Raw genomic sequence first — 19,977 nt, forward strand, 5'->3', positions numbered from 1 at the left:
ATAACAAGTAGGAAACGGCTTACCTTCGAAGTGCTGGTTCGTTCTGTGCTTTTTCTTCTTTTGCACTTCACGTTATTTCCTCCCCAGCTTTCTCTCTGAAAAGATGTAATCAACATTTAACTCAATTTCCCTCTTCCTTTACAGATCAAGCATTGTTTACGAAGACTGGCTGGAAACTTACTGCAATAACACCCATGACTTACTGTCCAGACCTGCTTACCATCATTCAGACAACAAAACAACATGGACCGTTCTAGACTGGAAGGACTCCCTGAATTTTTATATACTTCATGTTCCTCTCTCAATTGTATTCATACCACACAAATCAAGGGTCTCCTGCTCTAGACGAGAAGGATAAAATACTGACAACCTCAAATTCAAGCACCACTCTCCATTTTCCACCAGGGGTCAATGAACATCCTTAAAATACTAAATCAATAAATAATATTGGTCAGTCTGGAATGTTCAAGTTGCATTGTGTTTTTTATCTTCTTGCTTAGAGAAAGTAATTTTTAAGTTTTCAATTATTTTGTTACTGTACAGAATATGGATGAATTGTAAACTTTTAAAGGATAAATCACTGCAGTCTACATAGAAATAACAAACCAAATCATTATCATGTTACTGAAAAAGTGAGATAGAGAACTGAGGAAATTCAGATAGGTTCAGAGACATTTTAATATAAACTATCCAGGTAATTTAAGATTAAAGCAGGTTTTCTCAGTTTTGTGTAAATCATCGTAGACATGGCTTGACCTATCACTTCTAGTGACAATCTGTCCTATTCATAAGAAAACGGGCCTAATAAGCTATTGCTCGTTCTCACTGAATGTCCTCAAGGTTCAAATTTAAAGTGACCTTTCAGCAGTTACTTTTAAAAAAAAAAAAAAACAACACCTCTGCAGATAAGATTGTTACTCAGAACTCAAGCTCCTGTCTATTAGTATTCTCTCTCCTGCTATGATCCCTGCTACTTTGCATGTCCATATCCCTGAATTAGGGTCAGTCTCTTAATACATGTCCTAAATGGTAAGACCAATGGATAGAAAAGTTCAGAGTGTGAACTTACTTTGCCATCTCATAATGCTATCATGTATCACTTTTTCTTTAGAACAGAGGCAGAACTTTTGTAAGAGTCAACTATGCAGAAGAAAGTGATAAATAGTTCTCCCACTCCCTAAAAAGATATCCATAACATATAGGATTATAAAATCTCCATTTTTGGAAAATGGAACTTTTTCCTGATGTTGGGCACTTCGGGTCAATGTGCTCCTTCCATCTTGAGCCAAGGTCACTCAGATTCCAGTAACCAACAGCTTCCACTTTGACCTATGCTTTTGTAGCCAAGGTGATGTCGAGAGATCACAATCTCTCTTTTAAAGAAAATTCACCATGGTCTCAAGATTCTCGAGGTCATGTTTGCCTAAGATCAGGATTTGGAAATTTCTCAGGGCACTGTCCAATAGAATTTGCAGTAAAAACAGAAATGTATATATATGTACATTGTCCTATTTGGTAACCACTAGTTAAATGTGGCTAGTGTGACTGTGAAATTAAATTTTTAATTGATTTCAGTAGCTAAATGCGGCTCATGAATACCATATTGAACAGCATTAGGTTTCAATATATATTTATATTTGGTTGTCACATTAGGCGATAAAAAAATGTTTTGTGTAAAAATGATGAATGTCACCGTGTAGAGAAGTTGACTGGTATAAATAATCCAATCATAAAAGGCTCATTTTTGTTTTGAATATGTAATGAAATTTCCCATCATCTACACTTTAACATTTTTCAGAATGTACATAGAAAAATGTAATGTCTACAAGGTACTAACTTTTTAGTCTCAAGCTTCAGCTTTAATGCTTTTCCCTCAAGACCTTATAAAACTGCTCTAACTCCCCAGTGGAATAACATCTTGTACACTACCATGGGACTTAACCTTATTAAATTACCATGTGTGAAATGCCCATAACTCAAGTAGTAGCAGGTGCAAAATAGAGTAGCGGGTGGAAGAGTGACAGTAATTTTTAACATCTACACCAGCTGGCAAAAACGACAGGTGCTTAATTCCTCAGTCTTTAAAAATAACTTTCGAAAGCCCACGCTGCATAAGCAAATACTTTCAAGTTTGTTTTTTTAACTACCTTCAAGTTACCTTCCTGAAAAAATGTAATATACATTTTGGGCTTCAAAGTATATTTGAAACTTAACGCACGGGAACTTAATTTATTCTCCTCTATGAATAAAATAAACAATGACTATTAAATTGGGGAAATAAAAATTGACTTTTTAGACTTCATGGTAATATTTCTCAAGAAACATTACATCAAAAAGAACTCTTAGTATATCTTTTTCTAACTATATTTACGTGTCTCTTTCTATACTGGCAAATATAACTTGGAACTTAATAGAATGGAGAAAGAATATCTTCCTTTAAATTCTAAGTCCAGTGGAAACTGTTAATCTATAGATTTATTTAGCAAACCATGTCTATACCCTAAAAGAAAAGAGGAGATTAAACAGCAAGTATCTGGAGTCCAGACTAAAGAGTTACGCTCCTTTAAATTACCAAGGTCACTGAAACTAAGGAAGAACAAAATAATGGAGTAATTCAGGCAAAGATCTCAATTTTACAGTTTGATGAGTAAGCCCCGGGCACATAGAGGTGGACTTGTGAGAAGGGACAAAGCTCAGACTTTTCAGGGACAGATCTTGAGGTTGCCCAGAACTACTCAAAAAAAAAAAAAATTAGTAGAAATACTCCTCATCTTCTTGAACTTTTAAAAAACAATAGCAGTAGGGGCGCCTGGGTGGCACAGCGGTTAAGCGTCTGCCTTCGTCTCAGGGCGTGATCCCGGCGTTATGGGATCGAGCCCCACATCAGGCTCCTCCGCTATGAGCCTGCTTCTTCCTCTCCCACTCCCCCTGCTTGTGTTCCCTCTCTCGCTGGCTGTCTCTATCTCCGTTGAATAAATAAATAAAATCTTCAAAAAAAAAAATAGCAGTAAATTCCTTTGTCAGTAATCACATAGGTGGCAAAGAGAAATTCCGGTAGCAAATAAGTTGGGTTTTTCTTTCTATCCTCAAAAAGACAAAGATTATCCTTACCCATTGTCTTCCTCCAACCTGTGAAGGAGAAAATCAACTCATCTCCTAATGTTCATTGTGTAGGGTGACAATAAGTTTAACGCTATTAGAAGAGTAGAGGTGAGAATCAATAATGCCTGGTGGTACAATAAAAAAAGTGAATTTAAAAGAGAAAAGCAAAAATATATTTAGACTTAAAAATATATATTAAAGACTTCACCCATAACTTGTATAAAAATGTGCTTACTGGTAATATTTGATGACGACAAGTGAGGTTCATTTGAACTACACCTCAGCAGAAATGTCCAAAGAGCAAACACGGACTTACTCTTGCTTACTTTTCCACCCTCATCGGTTAAATGCTCTTAGGAAGAATTGAGGATGCCGTACAGGACAGGGCAAGGCTTAGGTCTGAACCTACCATGCCTACCTCTGTAGCAGCAATAGCTACGTGGCCATTGGGGCAATTACTTAACCTTTGCAAGTCTCAAGTTTGTCTTCCACAAAATATCTTTTAAAAAGGATTATTTTGTGAATTAAAATAAATTAAGAATGTAACTTATTTGGCACGTGGCAAACACCTGCATATTTTTCTTCTTGGTTTCTTTAGTACTATCCCCTGGGTTTATATGAAGTATTGGGTTAAATCTTCAATAACTTCCCACTGCCTAGAGGATAAAATTCCAAGATTATCAAGACACACAAGACCTTTTAAGAACTTTTTCAGTTTTGTCTCCTGGTATTTCTTCTTAATTACTCTTCCTCACAATCCTGCTAAATGGTACAGTGCATAAGAGCTCAGACTTAGGCTTCAATCCTTTCCATCACATCCTAGATGGGTAACTTTGATTATATTGTATGTAAAATAACATACTTAGGAAGCCCTGCTGTGTGAATTAAATGAGGCAACATAGAGTGACTATGTAAGAGCTATTTATTGTAAAATCTATATAAACAAAATGGTGGTTATTATTATAATCCTCACCTCATGAAACTGTTATGAAAGTTCCTATTTAGAAAAATTATTTCACATCGTCTAAGACTTTGGTCACTTATCACCTCTTCCATTGACCTTTCCTCACGTCATCCACCCACAAACACCCACCAATGTGTAGCCTATAGCACCCTGATCTATTATGGTATGTATAATATAGCAAAATCCTTTGTTTGCATCACAACATATCCCTATTCCCAGAGTGTTAAACAGTGCCTGACACATGGTTGGCACTAAATATTTTTTTACATTTTTTATTATGTTATGTTAGTCACCATACAGTACATCATTAGTTTTCGATGTAGTGTTCCATGATTCACTGTTTGCATATAACACCCACTGCTCCATGCAATACGTGCCCTCCTTAATACCCATCACCGGCCTATCCCAATCCCCCACCCCCCTCCCCTCTGAAGCCCTCAGTTTGTTTCCCAGAGTCCATAGTCTCTCATGGTTCATTCCCCTTTCTGTTTACCCCCCCCTTCATTCTTCCCTTCCTTCTCCTACCGATCTCCCTGCTATTTCGTATGTTCCATAAATGAGTGAAACCATATGATAATTGTCTTTCTCTGCTTGACTTATTTCACTTAGCATAATCTCCTCCAGTCCTGTCCATGTAGCTGCAAATGCTGGGTAATCATTCTTCCTGATGGCTGAGTAATATTCCATTGTATATATGGACCACATCTTCTTAATCCAGTCATCTGTTGAAGGGCATCTCGGCTCCTTCCACAATTTAACTATTGTGGACAATGCTGCTATGAACATTTGGGTGCATATGGCCCTTCCCTTCACTACGTCTGTATCTTTGGGGTAAATGCCCAGTAGTGCAATTGCTGGGTCATAGGGTAGCTCTATTTTTAACTTTTTGAGGGACCTCCACACTGTTTTCCAAAGTGGCTGTACCAACTTGCATTCCCACCAACAGTGTAAGAGGGTCCCCTTACTCCACATCCTCTCCAACATTTGTTGTTTCTTGCCTTGTCAATTTTTGCCATTCTAACTGGCGTAAGGTAGTATCTCAATGAGGTTTTGATTTGAATTTCCCTGATGGCTAACGATTTTGAAAAATTTTTCAAGTGTCTGTTAGCCATTTGTATGTCTTCATTGGAAAAGTATCTGTTCATATCTTCTGCCCATTTTTTGATTTGATTATTTGTTTCTCGTGTATTGAGTTTGAGAAGTTCTTTATAGATCTTGGATACTAGTCTTTTATCTGTAATGTCATTTGCAAATATCTTCTCCCATTCCGTGGGCTGCCTCTTAGTTTTTTTGACTGTTTCCTTGGCTGTGCAGAAACTTTTTATCTTGATGAAGTCCCACAAGTTCATTTTATCTTTTGTTTCTCTTGCCTTTGGAGATGTGTCATGAAAAAAGTTGCTGTGGCCGATATCGTAGAGGTTGCTGCCTATGTTCTCCTCTAGGATTTTGATGGATTCCTGTCTCACATGGAGGTCTTTCATCCATTTGGAGTTTATCTTTGTGTATGGTGTGAGAGAGTGGTCAAGTTTCATTCTTTTTTTTTTTTTAAGATTTTATTTATTTATTTGACAGAGATAGAGACAGCCAGCGAGAGAGGGAACACAAGCAAGGGGAGTGGGAGAGGAAGAAGCAGGCTCCCAGTGGAGGAGCCTGATGTGGGGCTCGATCCCAGAACACCAGGATCACGCCCTGAGCCAAAGGCAGACGCTTAACAACTGAGCCACCCAGGCGCCCCAAGTTTCATTCTTTTACATATAGCTGTCCAATTTTCCCAGCACCATTACTAAATAAGTATTTTTAAAAACATGAGTAAATAGATGAATGGAACTATCTCTAATGTCTTCCATTCCCTTAATCTTGAAGGTAAAAAACATATCCTACTGACATTCGTATCCTGGATGTTTAGGTGAGTAACAAAACTCAACAGGTACTAAATTCACTAAAAGTTTAGTCAATGTATTAATGAATTAATGAACGTAAGAATGTATTAATAAATTAAAAGTCCTACAATTATAGGTAAGATAACCCTGAAGTATATAACCACCTTCTAGAAGAAGACAGCAAATGGGCACAAAATCTTTTTGATTGGTAGTGTTTGTCTGGAACACTTTTTTTAACCAACATTATGTAGTTGTGTCCAAGTTCAATAGGAAATAATGCTGTGATTGATTAGCATTTAAAGAATTGTTGTGGGTGCCTGGGTGGCTCAGATGGTTAAGCGTCTGCCTTCGGCTCAGGTCACGATCCCAGGGTCCTGGGATTGAGTCTCACATCAGGCTCCCTGCTCAGTGGGGAGCCTGCTTCTCCCTCTGCCCTTCCCCTCCCCTCGTGCTCACTCACTCACTCTCTCTCCTGCAAAAATAAAAAAATAAAATCTTAGAAAAAAAAAAACGATTAAAAAAAAGAAGAAGAATTGTTGTGAAATCTGCCATAAGATAGGATGGGGAAGTAGCAGCGTGCATGCCATGAATTTGCGGCTCCTGAGAGTCTAGGGAGTTCTCTTCATCAAATCAGTCCCTTTCAATAACGTCAAATATTATAAGGTCCATACTGAACTGACCACATTTTAAAGTTGCTCATTTGGGCCCTGTTCTATCTAGGCACACCAATGAACAACACATCAAAATACAGCAGTCCTCCAGAGTTTACTTTCTGTTGGTGGGAAAATAGATAATTAACCAAATATATAAATAAATAATATAGGAAGTTAGAAGGCTATAATGCTATAGAGAAATCTAAAGTAGGGAAGAGGAAATGGGGAGCACAAAGGGAAGGGGAGGGCTGGAGACACAAAGACCAGGGAAGACCAGAGAAAGCTGAGAAAAAACTCAGTACAGGTTAACCCAATGATTTCCTGTTTTTAATTCCAAAAAGGGTTTCTTCTCCATTGACAAGTAATCCAAATTACTCCTATATTTTCCCTTGCCAACGTATGAGTTCAGAATTTATCTGTCAAATTCCTTAAGTTGTAACCCCTGAACATCACATGGCAAATAAAACCTACCAATATTTAATCCAGTAAAATTAGTGCATCTCTGCAGTTTATTTTTATCTCAATATTCCAATTTCAAGTTCTATCAATTTTAGCAAATAAAACACAATAAAACTTTATGCTACAAAATATACACACACACTCAAAAGATAAAGAAAGAGGCGCTGTTGATCGTTATGTAGACATAATGAGATTTTATATATTTGTATAATAATGAGATTTTTGTTTGTTTGTGTGTTATCTTTACCCTATGTAGGCATTCTTGACTTTTTATAGCAGGGGTACATTGCTTTTGTAATTAGTAATTAAAAACAAAATAAATGTTTCCTTTAATTTTGAAATCACATAATGGTAGAACTAATGTCAAAAAGAAGACATGGCAATGAAAACACTTTTAAAAGACAATTTACTTGCAAAAGAGATTGCAAGGAAGTTTAGGTTTTAAAAGGACTAGGTATCCATATAAAAATTCAATATTTAATGAAAATTTCCACATAACTACCAAATTACCCAGTTTTCATTTTTTAGTTTTTTATGGTTAAAAAACAAAACAAAACAAAACAAAAACACAGCAATTTTCTCCCATGATTTCAAAAGACAGGGAGGAAGCCATTTCTGTTAGGAAGTACTTTGCAAGAAGGCTCAAGTTTTCACATCTTTTGAGATCTATTGCTAAACAAGGGGTTCCAGGTTTGTTGGTTTCTTTGCTTAGCTTTTGCTCTCATAATGTGATGTGTGCACTGTCCAGGATGAAAGTGTCTGACTGCTTTCACGTAAAACCCTTTGATTTGCCTTTTGCCTTGGCAGTCAGGAAGCTCAGAACAAACTTAATATATTTTACAGTTCTCCCGATATAATGATTTTTTTCTCTTCTTTACAACTTTTTTATCTCAATTTTTACCTTTATTTTTAACTGCCCTATGGAAAGTGCTTTTACTTTAAGCCGTATCAGTCTGTTTGGAAAGACTGGTGGCATAAACTATAATAACCATATTGATAGACTTCATGGTTTCATCTTTCCAGATATAAACTTTATTTACTATCCATGAAAATCAACTTCCTGGATCAAATAAAAAGATGATAAAATGGCTCATAAGTTTTCTGGACATCAAGCATTTTCTACCAAATAATAATTCAATGAGTAATGTATAACTAAATCAGAAACAGATTTAATTTCCCTTGAAATTCACATGGCTTTAGGCTAAGAGTTTAACATATATTATTTGCTGAGTTTGCTAAACCCAGATAAAAAGAGAATTAGCTGAAGTTTAATAAACAACCAAAATTCTAATTTTTTCCTGTTCCAACTGAAAAAAAAAATCAAATTGATAAGGCTCCTAATAACATAACAGAAATTATGAAGACCCCTCAAAAGAGTAATAATGAGGATAAAATGGACTCTCTTACTGTGGGTGTCCTTACTTCAGAGACCAAACTGGCACTTGAAAGTCCCTTCATAATAACCTATATATAACCAGGACTGAATTAAAATCCCAAGCCATCCTTCCTTGATTGTGGCACCATCACCTGCTCACGTGTGTTATTTCTCTCTCGAACTATGCTAAGCTTAAATACAAATTAAAAAATCTGTACCTAAAACAAACTTGTTTCCAGACTCCTAGGTAGGCTTAGAAGTCAATCTTGTCTTTGTGACAAATTTCTGTACTTTATATTAGAGAGATTGTAGAAAATAAGAAACAATTACCCCCATTGACGATATCTTTCCAAAATGGCATCCTCTTGACTCTTAAAGGGAGAGAGATTAAGGATTCATATACATAGGTTTTCTCTTTGAAAACTAGTCTTGGACAATGGATTTTTTTCTAATTTCATGACACTGTAAAACCTGTAACTGATTTTTTTTTCTCTCTTCCATGATCTATCAGACACATTTGCAACCCACTTTCGGCAACTGTGCCAGAAGGATTCTGTGACGAGTTTCTGTGTATGAGTCTTTGAGGTTCAACTTTTGCGCAACTTACTGTTTTAATCACTATTGAGTGAATTTAACCACTTCTCATATGCTAAATTAATGGGGTGGGGTTTTTTGTTTTTGTTTTTTTTTTTTTTGGTTTTGCTTTTTGTTTTTTGTTTTGGTTTTGGGCCACTAGTCAAATGGCTGCTTCCACCTGTCTCTCTGTCATTTCCTACCAAACTAACAGTTTACCCTTGGCCAGCAACACTATCTGAGTTTGTGCAGTGGACTGCCTGCACCTCTGTCCTTCTGGAATTATTTGAATATTTATTGCATTTTGTACATATTCTATAAAAAAGAGTTCAAAACTGAAAACTGAAAATATTTATAATATTGATACAAAGCACGGACTCCATAAATTTAAAACAAATCAACAAAGATGGAAATTAGTAAGTACACCAAAGCAGCAAGTCAGCCTCAATTCCATAGGCTTGTGTTGGTTGACTAGATATTTGATTACAAAGTAAAAGAACATGTTGAAATACTGGAAACTAGTATAACGCAAATACTGTGACTAAAAGACAAAGAACATTCCTTTTATTATGTGAGTCTTTGGGTCCACACTTGCAATACAGCTTTGTACACACTTTATAGTAACTTTATCTCTTTTGATTCACCTATTTTGCTTTTATTTTCCCTGTACCTACTGTTTTGTTTCGTTTTGTTTTGTTTTTTAGTTTGATAGCCTATTCAGTTTACAATGCTTGCTTCGATAAGCTTCCTCATCCTTTCTGGAATGAGGTAGAATATATAAATATAAATTAAATATTTACTGAACAAATGATGGCTTGCTTACCGTTTTATAAAGTACTAAGGAAAGTTATTTGCATTTGTTTTGCTCTTTGGGCAGGCTGTTGTGTTAGAAGGTTATGGGCTAAAAAGCCAGAAAGATTTAGATATGAAATTACAGGGAAGCCACTTAATCTTGCTGAATTTCTGTTTCCTTTTCTATAAAAACAGGGATAAAACCACCTTCCCAGGAATGGTGAGGATTTCATGATCTTGTCTGCATTTGGCATAGACAGTAATTACTCTGTAAGTGTAGGCTACTATTCTGATGATCACAAGCAGCTTATGGTTCTATGTTGTAAGTTTTGCTTCAGGTAATACATATATATTATATAGGTAATATACCATATCATATAAATACGACTAGAAGGTAATATATATCACAGCAACCATCTCTAATTTCTCTGGTTAACTTTTCTTTAAATATTTGTGATGAATTCTCTCCAAAAGGTCTCTCTGTAATTGAATATAAAACATTTTAGGGCATGGGGATGTCTGGATGGCTCAGTCAGTTAAGCGTCTGCCTTCAGACTTAGGTCATGATCCCAGGGTGCTGGGATCGAGTCCCACATTGGGACCCTTGCTCAAAGGGAGCCTTCTTCTCCTTCTGCCTGCCGCTCCCCCTGCTTGTGCTCTCTCTCACTCTGACAAATAAATAAATAAAATCTTTAAAAACAAAACATTTTAGGGCATGAGCTATGGTGGTTTTTACCTTAATTACAAACATTCAGGGAGTCACCTGGTTGTCGATTGTCCTGAAGATACGTGTTACTATACTGACAGGGATAAAATAATGTTGGAAAGGAAAATAAGAATGGGTATCTTAACAAATACCTATAAAGGCATGACAATGGCCTGTATCCAAAAACAGGAAGAATTGAAGTTGGTATCTAGTGACTCTGCGTGGTATACAGCAACAGAGCCGAGCTGAGCTTGCAGGACGGGCAGCAGGCAGCTCTCTGACAATGTCATTGCAATGACCCAAGCCTTTGAAGTGGAGGAGAGTGGAAGTGGGATTAGCATGTTTCAAAAAGTAGGATAAAAGCTCTCCTCCTCCAAGGAAAAAGTCCCAATTTACTTAATTACTGACGCTTATTATCTCACCTTGCAAGCTCTAATTATGTAAAGCAAATGCACTGGTGGTTCTCTCTTAATACTGCTATTTTGGAAGAGGACAACCATTAAATAATTGATAACCGGAGGTGGTCTCTGTTAGGAAGACTCCTCTGATCCAATGCACATGGCCTCGGACAGGGGACAAAGTCAACAAGTGAAGGGATCATTTTTCACAACTTCCAATTTCCTTGTTCATTTAACTAGACCACTCATGTTTTATGTAATGAGATGGAGAAAACTATATTTAGTACGATTTTTCTTGGGAAGAGTGCTGTATCTGCCTTTAAGAAATGCTTTAATATACTGACTGAAAGTAACAGGAATGTTTTTATTGTGTAAGAGTGACTGGAAAATCTATCAAAAGTGGAGGATGTGATCCAGGAGGGAAGCTCGTCAACAGAGAGACTCAAGAAGACTAGTGAGGCTGAATGAAGATGTCTCCCGCTTGCACCCCATCAAGGCCAGCCCGCTCAAAAGCCTGGTTATTTTGGGACTACAATTTCTTTCTATCCTACCTCCTTCCCCGAAGATGACGATGATGGCTGTGCAGCTATGCTGGCGCCTTTGCACTGTGGCGCGCATCTCTCTGCAAAATTAATTACTCAACCAAATACCAAAAGAACTTTTCTAAGTGATTTTCTCACCTCCCAAAAAGTCATTTTCCTCTTCATTGAATTTGACCAGTCAGTTAAATTCTAAAGCCTATTATTCGTGCATCACTTATGCAATGAGTCCCCCCCATCACCTCCTTGTCAATTTGCACCTGTTCAGCTGGCTTGCTTTTATTAAGGTTATTTATGGGGTGTGGAGGAGCATTCCTTCTTATATTAAGAATTAATTATAGGATCAGTTGGATGTGGCTTGTACAAAAGTACTAAGCCTATCAAATTTTCTTTCCCAGAAAAGAAAAATATAATATTCCTATAAGAATGAAATTGGACCAGATATTTTTTTCTAAAATTCTTGTAATGTTTGACCTCAAGCAAAATATTAAGGATGAGCTGCATTAAGGAGTGTATCTCTAATGTTTTATTTGTGTAACCTGAGTTACTCCAGGCTTCTCACCAGATTGTGGGAACAGATGGGCAGGCAGTAATCGTAAAAACCCAGATATCACTAATGTTTCCTCCCCCCAACTCCCCACCTTGTCAAGGCAATACCTCTAAACTCCTACACAGGGTACTGCCTCACTGTGCCCCCAGCAAATGTTTCTGGAAGTCCCCAGGTCTTTTTCACAGATGTGCATGCAAATCCTTGCTGACCTCCACCACTGCCTAACTGAGCACCTAGTATAAAGCACCATGCACCTTAGCTTGATGGCACCTGCTGAATACTACCAAATCTGTTGTGTACTTGCCATTTTCCACAGGCACCTATTGGGCACCAGTCTGTCTGTTGGACACCCACAATCTGCCCCTGTGCATCTGCTGCATTTGGCCATGTCTGCTGGCACCACTATCCCTTGCCCCCACTGAGTCACTGAAGTCTCTTAATTGTCAACGCAACACAGTTTTCTATTTAAAAGTAGGAGACAATGCCATTCTCCCCTTATGTTAAGTTCTATTTAAGGGTCCCTACACACTGCTGCTGATACGGTCAATATTCTATAGTCTAAATGAAATTAGTTCTTATTAAGGTATGATTTTATAACCTCCCCAGATAGGGCCTGTATGGGTAACTGTATAAGAGAATACAGTTTGTGCCCAAATGAAGAGTCGAGTGCAGACACTTCTGGCCAAGCTATTGGTGAGAGACTAAATCTCCTTGGAGGACGAAGAGCCCTTTTCTTCCCACAAAGGCTACATTATCTTGCTGAGCCCCTGAGCCTTGTACTCCTGGGGCTACATCTGACCAAAGGAGGTGCCTTTCCCTAGTTTGCACAACAGTGCTACAAGGCAGCAGCCTAGGACACAGGCATCTATTTATAGTGGGGGTGGGGCAAGGAACCAAACCAAGTGACAGACGCCACACAGTTTCAGAATCACCCTTCTCTCCACCTTCTCAGAACCAAGAATCATGGCTTTCCTACTTAATCAAATGCATTGTGCACAACTCCATTTTTCTTCAACGACTGATCCCGGAAGGCCCCTGGGTCCTTGTGCAAAGGAGCTTCTGGAAATCCCTCTCCACTAATTTACCAGATATGATCAGATATAGATTAGTATCCCTTAGACAGAAGCTACAATCCTACTGTCATTAAATAGTCCTGTACGGTGTCTTAATGCTTGATGTAATTTTTCACAAAATCATTTATAAAATAATATTTGATAGGTTGAATAATACTTTGATCCATAAATTGAAGTAAGAATAAATCAATATTGTCAGATATTAGCTACACTCCCAGGGCCCACATTCACCTTAGGTTTGCATTGTTCTGCCCTTAAGATGGGCCAGTCCTCGACACAGGGGTGGTAGGGAGCATAGAGATACAAGCTTGTTCCTCCACAAGTCTTTAGGCAACATTTGGTGGCTTGAGAAACACTTTGATTTCATGAGAAGAGAACAAAATTTAACATCAAAAGACTTGGGTTCTAACTCTAGCATTGCCACTGGTTCTGGCCATGGCCAATTTTCTAAGCCATAAAATGATGGCAAAATCCATTCTGCTTATTTCACGTGGTTGTTATGAATACCAAATGAAAATATTTGAGAAACTATAAAAGCACTAGATAAATGTAAATCATTGTTACCATCTGCTATCCACAAGGACTTAGAAAACATTTTATAATGACAGGCTCTTCATGTAATGATTCTTACTAAAATGAGATATTATTTTAATATACAAATAGAGAAAAAGACATATATACATATATCTGCCCATTACTGCATCACATTTTCAAGGAGCACTTTTATTACAATTAAATTTCAAAGGATAATTATTCCTTTCATTTAAAAATTATTACACGAGTTGCTAATGTCAGCAATGTGCATGTGTATAAACAATTCATCTCCCAACCTCATGATACATATGAAAGAGCACTGAAGGGGCAGTGCCAAGCCCTGGATCCATGTCAACTGGCTATATGAATTTGAGCAGGGTGCCATGAGTATGACGATTTAAAGAAACAGAATCAATCAAATACTTGAATTTAGTCTTGCCAACAGATAGAGTAATATATTGCCTTAAGAAAATCTGGGTTCTTTCCTAGGACTTGCTGTAGATATCTTTCTCATTTCTCCTCAAGCTGATTAGAGAAATGAAAGAGACATAAATTATCCTAAAAAGAGGTACTCTGGTAGTTGAAAGAGTGTTGAGCAAAGAGGTAGGCTGCTTGTGCATGAGAGATGGTAACAAAGTACAGTTAATTACTGAAAAACTAAAACTGAGAGGGCCACAGAAGAACCAGTCAGAGTAAGTGAAAGAGTACTCCTCATTTACTTCTAACGACATTTAGATAACATTTATCTTAATGTTGTGCTTAGGTCACTCAGTCCGTTGAGTGTTTGTTGGTTTTGGCTCAGGTCATGACTTCAGGGTCATGATCTCAGGGTCCTGTGGTAGAGCCCCAAGTCCAGCCCCATGTCAGGCTGAGAGCGGGCTCAGTGCTGATTCAGCTGGAGATTCTCTCCCTCTCCATCTCCCTCCACTTCTGTTCCTCCCCCTGCATGCTCGCTCTCTCTCGCTCACTCAATCTCTCTCAAATAAATAATATCTTAAAAGAATATATTTATCTGGTTTATTTACTGATGTATGAAAATAATTCCTTTTGCTCTTGTACGTAAATCTTTTTGTATTTCTTACATACTAGCTCTGAACTTCCATAGAGTCAGGGCAAAAGGAAAACAATGGACTACACTGCTATCATCGCCTACTAAAAGGAAGCATTAACAATTCTTCGGATAAACATAATAGAGCTTATGGAACCCATTTCCAATGAAAATTATGTCAAGAATGTAGGGGGGGAAGCTAGATAATGATGAACTAATAAGACAAATGCGTAGAAAGTATTAAAAGCAATTTCCTAGTCTGTTAAATGTTGGAAAGTCAACTGGAATATCAGTCAATTGTTCGTGTTAAACAAGGCATGAAAATAGAAAAGGGTTCTTTGTGTTACTTTTCAATTGGATACAGTTCTTACACAACTCACTATTCATTTCTGAGTTAGGCATCCACGGATTCTTATGATATGTTTGTGTGTGTGTGTGTGTGTGTGTGTGTGTGTGTGTGTGTGTGTTTCTTTGGAGACCTAGCAGGACTTTTGTAAACTATATTTGTAGATTCACCTGAAGTTGCAAATAAATATATAGGGAAGTGCCACAAATCCTTCATTCTTTCTCCCCCAATACTGAACATCTTGCACACTTACTACACAATAACAAAACCAGGAAACTGACATTAGTGCATTCCACAGAGCGTATTCAGATGTCACACATTTATGTGTGTGTGTGCGTGTACGTGCATGTGGTTTTATGAAACTTTGTCACATGTGTAGCCTTATGTAAACTACCATAATCAAAATAGAAAACTATCTCATAACCACAAAACTTCCTCTCCAAATCTCCAACCCTCAATCTCTGTAATTGTGTTATTTCAAGAATGTCATAAAAATGGAATCATACAAGATTGGCTCTTTTCACTCAGAATAATTTCCTTGAGGTCCATCTTGTTATGTGCATCAAATTGAGTTTTAAATCCAAAAGAAGTCATCATTCTTCGGATGTCTCCTTTGAAAGTCAGTCCATGTAATTATAAATGTGTATCCTCATTTGGTAAGAAAAACATGTCCTTTTAGACGAGGCGACTACTTATCAGACGTGATCCTATTATTCCTGTCTTATTTTAAGTAATACTATTCTTTATCTATTCAGATAATTACGCTCAGAACATCTGACTAGCTACAAAAAAAAAAAAATCTTGTTCTTACATAAGCATTCTAGATAAATTGGTTCAGTGTCTTACATTACAGTTTATTAATTTGACTAAACTTTCTATTGACAAAAATCTGTGCTTCATGAGGAAAATATAGGTTACTTCATAAACATTTCGTCTGAAGTTAATGTAGCAATGATGGACAGCAACATTCTTAAAACAGTTTGTGGTAGAATGAACAACTGTTAATCTCTTAAAAGAAAATGCGTTGAACAGTTGGGGGGGCGGGGGAGGTAAGAAAGTATATCCTCAATCTCTTTAAGCTCCCCTCGTCTTCTTGCTCTAACCGAAATTTGACCTTCCCCTGAGAACTCTATTTCCCTGCAAGTAATACCTATTTTCTTTCCACACTGAATCACCTATGCAAGGTCTAGAGATAAGGTGAGCCACTTCCAGAACATTCTCCCTCCACCCTAGAATACTCCAGCTTTTAAGTTCTTGCTATCAAGCCATGTCAGCTGCTGTCCCTCCTTGCTGTAGTCATCTACAGATCCCTAGGTCACTCGCTGTCACAAGTATTGAGGATTCATATATCCATTCAAATGATTCTTCTAACATTTTGACCTCACAGTGTCCTGGTCCTTTCCATGCCAAAGATCTTGTCCTCTAACCCTGTCTCAGCCACCTACTCACATGGTCATGCCCTCAGACATTGCTATTACCAATCACTATACACCCTCCAAAATCTCAAATTCCAACTTCTGAGCACTCCCTAACTTTGCATCCGAGCACTCCCTAACTTTCCACCTCACCCTCTTTGGTAGCTTGACCCAACAACTCCACAGTCCACAGATCATATGTCCATTTGATTCTCCATTGTCTCTCACCCTTTCATGTCTTCACTTCACACTTTATCCAATTTAGCTTCCATGATCTATAATTTTTTTAAACATCTATTTATTTTAAAGAGAGAGAGCACATGCATGAGTGAGAGCAGAGGAAGGGGCAGAAGGGGAAGGGCAGAGGGAGAGAGGCAAAGAGAATCTTCAAGCAGATTCCCGATTGAGTGCAAAGCCCAACCTGGGGCTTGATCCCAGGACACTCAGATCATGACCCAAGCTGAAATCAAGAGTTGGACACTCAACCGACTGAGCCACCCAGGTGCCCTCCATGATTTACAATTATAATTACACTCCTGCAGACCTCTTCAATTTCCTCACCCTTTTTGTTGTCTATAGTACTCACATGTCCAAACCTCATCCTTGGTGAAATACATCACTCAGCCTACTTTGTGACACTTTGCACAGTTGAGAGTGACTGGAAAAACAGTGTTGGTGACTGGTCTCAATTTAAATTCATGACTTACATGCCCTTGGTTTAGCAAAACTATTACATTTCCCTCAGGCATTTACTTTCTCTCTCTTCTGGATGATTATTCACAGTTTTTCCTCTTCTCTCAAATCTGGAACACTTCCGACCTCATCTCACGCTCAGAGGATACCCTTGCTTCCTATTTCACTGACAGAATAGAATAAACCAGAGAGAGCTTCCATAAGCTCTCCCCACCTTTCTACAAGCCTACATGCTTCTGTGCCCATACACTCTGTCTTCTCTCCAGTTACTATGGAAAAACTGGCTGTGGCCCCCTTATTCACTTGTGTGTGGATTCCATCACTTCTTGGCTCCTCAAGGACATAGCTTCTACAATCTCTCCACAACTGGCATTATTAATATTCAATCTCTACTTGATCATTTCTGTCAATATACACACTTATAATATCTCCCATGTTTTAAAAAACCCTCTTGATCCCATTCTCCCCTCCAGCTCTTCCCCCATTCTCTGCTGTCCTTTACAGAGAAACTTATAAAGCATTGCCTCCACTCATTGTCTTTAATTCCTCACCTTTAATTCTCCCTTTTGAACCCACTATACTTTTACTCCCACCACCCCAACAAAACTGCTCTGATCACAGCAATACTTAATCCTCACTTTATAACTGAATTCTCGGTTCTCAATTTAATTGATGGATCAGTTGCATTTGACAAAATTGATCACTCCTCCTCCTTGAAACACTTACTTCAGGACTCTGCACGTTCATGGTTTCCCTTCTATCTCCTCAAAGTTCACATGTTCTCATAACCTCAGTCATTGGTTTTTCTTCATTCACTTCCTAGGGGATCCCATCCAGTCTTATAACTTTAAATACCATCTATATGCTAATAATTCCCAAATTGATTCTCCAGGCCAGTTCTCTCCCCTGAACTCCAGGCTCATATATCTAAGTTCTGATCAACCTCTTCATGTGGATGTCTCACAGTTACCTCAAACATGACATATCCAAAAATAAAATTCGGATTTCCCCCTCCAAAGCCTCTTCCTCACACAGTATTCCCCATCTCAGTGAAAAACCTGGGAATCACCCTTGATTGGTCTTTCTCTCTCACTTGTCCCATCCAATCTATTAACAAATCTTATCAACTCTATCTTCAGAATAGACTCGAATTCTGACCTCTTCTCACACCACCTCTAATGCTAGCACCCTAGTTTTCAAGCTACCATAACTCAACTGGATTATAGCAATAGCCTCTGAATTCCTCTACCAACTTCCATTCTTACCCATCTTATAATCTGTTCTCCACAACACAGCCATAATGATCTTTTTAAAAAATATAAGTGAAATTATCTTACCCCCTGCTTAAAGCTCTCCAATCCATTTCCAGCTAACTTGGAGTAAAAGCCAATGACCTTACAATATCTTATAAGGTCTTACATTGTCCCACCTCATCCCTTAATCATTTTCCTTTTTTCACATTCTCTTCTTGCTAGTCCAGTCCCCAGGCTGTTTCCTGAACATAGTAAGCACATAGGGTCTTTATATCTGTTATTCTCCTACATGGACAATTCTTCACTGGTTACAGTCTTGGCTCACAGCCTTACTTCCCCTGAATCTCTGCTCAGATGAACCCTATCCCCGACCTTGACCACCTAACCTTTTTGTTTTGCTTCATTTATCCCTTTAAGTCTTACCATCTTCAGATATACCATCATTTATTCATTACTTGTTTCAGCACCTCCCTCCCACAGCAGAATGTAAGCTTCCTAAGGGCAGGGACTATGTTCAGCACTATGAAAGTAGATGGCACAAAGTAGATGGCCACTATTTATTGAAAAATATTTATTGTTTACTTATGATACAAAAAATACAATAGCCATCCAAGTTATCTTTAAATGTTAAAGAAACGTGTTTCATTACTCTTTTGAGTTAAAATTTGAGTTTTAAAGAATTTTATTTATTTTTTTTTAAAGATTTTATTTATTTATTTGACAGAGATAGAGACAGCCAGCGAGAGAGGGAACACAAGCAAGAGGAGTCGGAGAGTGGAAGAGCCTGATGTGGGGCTCGATCCCATAACGCTGGGATAACGCCCTGAGCCGAAGGCAGACGCTCAACTGCTGTGCCACCCAGGCGCCCCGAGTTTTAAAGAATTTTAAAAGAAATTTTAGAGTTAAAATTTGTAAGATTTTTCAGGTGCCTGGGTGGCTCAGCTGTTAAGCGTCTGCCTTCAGCTCAGGTCATGATCCCAGGGTCCTAGGATCAAGCCCCACATCAGGCTCCTTGCTCAGGAAGGAGTCTGCTTCTCCTTCTCCCTTTTCTCCTCCCACTTCTTGTGTGCGTGTGCACACTCACATGTGTGCACGTGCACTCCCTCTCTCTTTCAAATAAATAAAATCTTTTTTAAAAAGTTTTTAAATCGTATTAATTGACATTCAAGGGAACTTATTTGGGCATTATCTTCAACACAAAGAACTAGAGGAAAGATATTTATGTCCCAGATTAATTTTTTAAATTTATTATGAAACAATTTCAAGCCTACAGGAAAGTCGCAAGAATAGTATAAAGAATTCCCATGTATTCTTCACTATGTTTGTACTCATTAACATTTTTCTACATTTACTTCTACATCATTTTCTCTCATGCACACACGCAAGGGACTAAGTTGCAGATATCATACTCCTTTATTCTTGAACACTTCAATGTACATGCTGGCTTCTTAATACCTACTAATTTCAAATGGAAATAATAAGTAAACTAAAAATACTACTAATTGACTACATGGAACATTACAGGCCCACAATGCAATTCTAACTTTATGAATTCAGATTATTAAAACAACACATATACTGCATTATTGTGACTCAGTCTCTTCATGAGCAATGTACATTCTTT

At 37.8% G+C, this 19,977-nt stretch overlaps 1 long non-coding RNA gene across 2 annotated transcripts in view; it reads right to left on the reverse strand.

Moving 5' to 3' along the window:
- Positions 1-19,977, reverse strand: part of LOC103659821 — a 173,443-nt gene that overhangs the window by 97,648 nt on the left and 55,818 nt on the right. For both annotated transcript variants that reach the window (XR_005837524.1, XR_005837518.1), the window contains one exon: positions 24-95. This is a non-coding gene — a long non-coding RNA (uncharacterized LOC103659821). The remainder of the gene's footprint in view (positions 1-23; positions 96-19,977) is intronic.

The sequence above is a fragment of the Ursus maritimus genome, unplaced genomic scaffold, assembly GCF_017311325.1.
Source record: "Ursus maritimus isolate PB19 unplaced genomic scaffold, ASM1731132v1 scaffold_1, whole genome shotgun sequence".
NCBI classification, from domain to species: domain Eukaryota; kingdom Metazoa; phylum Chordata; class Mammalia; order Carnivora; family Ursidae; genus Ursus; species Ursus maritimus.